Consider the following 2,242-nt stretch of genomic DNA (forward strand, 5'->3'; position numbering starts at 1 on the left):
TATATATTTGTGTGTTCCACCATTTCATGAGGAGAAAAAGGTCTGGAGGAAGAAAAAACCATAACTTTGCAACCCAGAATGGAAGAAGACAGCTTATTTATTAGTAGGTAAGACAGTATCACTGAATCATTTATCATCCTGAGTGTTCACTGCAGCAAGAAAATGTGTGTCTTGGATGTTCTTCAGCATCAGACCATGAAAATAGTTCTTTTCTAAAAGCAGTCCCGTATGAAGGTTGAAAAAGCCCCAGGTGCCTGTGCTTTCCTGTGCCATACACCTGCACAGCAGATCCCGCTGGAAACGGGTGAGTCACAATTTCCAGACTTCCTTTCCCTCGTCACTAAGAGCAGAAAATCATCGCTTTTTTCTATCGCAGCCGGGTGCAAACATGACCATAGTGGTCCAGGTCAGGTTTTTCCTGATTCCTTTGAATTTCTTTGTGTAAAGACTCTACCTTCCTAACCGGAGACCCCTTTCTAGGGTGGGCTCCGTGCACTGGCTAACGAGATGAGTTGGTTCGTATGATCTCGTTAGCCAGCCCTGTGCTGGCCCAAGGAGCCTGTTCAGGAGTAAGGGCAATGTGCCGCTGAATGATGTGCTGGTGATCTTGGGGTAATTTGTAGAATTATAGAATTATAGAAAAGTTTTCGTTGGAAAAGACCTTTCAGATCATCGAGTCCAACCATGAACCCAGCACTACCAAGTCCAACTCTAACCATGTCCCTCAGCACCACGTCTGCCCGGCTTTAAAATCCCTCCAGGGACGGTGACTCTACCACCTCCCTGGGCAGCCTCTGCCGAGGCTTCACAACCCTTTTGATGAAGAAATTTTTCCCGACATCCATCCTAAACCTCCCCTGGTGCAACTTGAGGCCATTTCTTCTTGTCCCATCGCCTGCTCCTTGGGAGAAGAGACCGACCCCCCCTGGATACACCCTCCTTTCAGGGAGTTGGAGAGAGTGAGAAGGTCTCCCCTCAGCCTCCTTTTCTCCAGGCTGAACACCCCCAACTTCCCAAGCAGACCAGGAAGACACCCAGCCTTCCAGCCCCCCCTCCATCGGCTCTGGGACCACATATGGGTGAGACACCCCATCACAGCCACCCCAGCACCCTCTGGGTGGCCCGGGAAAGGCAAGTACAGAGGAAGGTTCTTCAAGAATAATATCAGTCATGCCTTAAACATCACCTTTCGCATACACACTTGCCCAGAGCAGTGACAGAGACAATTTGAATAGGCTACTGGATAATTAAATATACAGGACTCCTTTGAAAGGCAAGTAAACTTTGGTCAGATTATTTAGGACCATCAGAGCGTATAAATCTTGCCAATAACCACCCCTAATTTTAATTACAGCGAAGCAAGTTTTATAGGGAGAGCATTTTGCTAGAACAAATGATTTATTTGAGGGGAGAAATAAAAAAAAAAAAAGACAAGCTTTTCGGTTCACAGGCTCTTCTGTACATATGAAACGGAAGGAACAGATTCCAAGCTTTGGTTTCTAATTTAATTAATTCAAATTAGTGGTTGGTTCGACCAGGCACAATATTTATGTCATTTTCAAATAACAAATATTGCGAGAGGACCTGTTTAGTCAGGAGGGAGCAGGCGTTTCCCAGTCTTGGTTAGATGCTTTTAAAATGTCTCTATAAACTGCAGGAAGAGTGAGGGCTTCATTTTCCCGCTAATGTCGTGTTTTCAGCCCGGGCGAGATAAGAAACGCTCTTTATTCTTGCCCAAACTACTCATGCAACAAAACTCTTATCTTAAAAAGACATTGACAGGAACAGTTAACACACTGTATAATTAAAGCAATAAATTAATTACCAGGCTTCCCTGGTGACTATTAAACACTTGAGGCAAAAGAGCTGTCTTTTGCTTCTTGTTGAAGGATTATTACTGTTTGGTTTGAACATTAGCCCAACGATCCAGGTTACCTTCTCTGGTAGCCACAGACCCCCTGGTGTTTGCAGACACGTGAAGGTTGGTGACACAGCTTTGTTAACGCGTGTGTGTGTCACCTGGGAGGTGGGACGTCCTCTAACATGTTTTTGGGTTGATTTCAGTGGTTGCAACAAGGATCCTTAAGAGACACAGACATCAGCTGTAGAAGGATTTTCATTGTGGGAAATGAAAGGGGCCTGGAGCATCTCTCTTAACGAGGAAAGGCTGAGGGACTTGGGTCTTTTTAGCCTGGAGAAGAGAAGCCTGAGGGGGGATCTGATGAAGGCCTATAAATACTTC

Source organism: Numenius arquata, chromosome W (assembly GCF_964106895.1).
Source record: "Numenius arquata chromosome W, bNumArq3.hap1.1, whole genome shotgun sequence".
Classification (NCBI taxonomy): Eukaryota; Metazoa; Chordata; class Aves; order Charadriiformes; family Scolopacidae; genus Numenius; species Numenius arquata.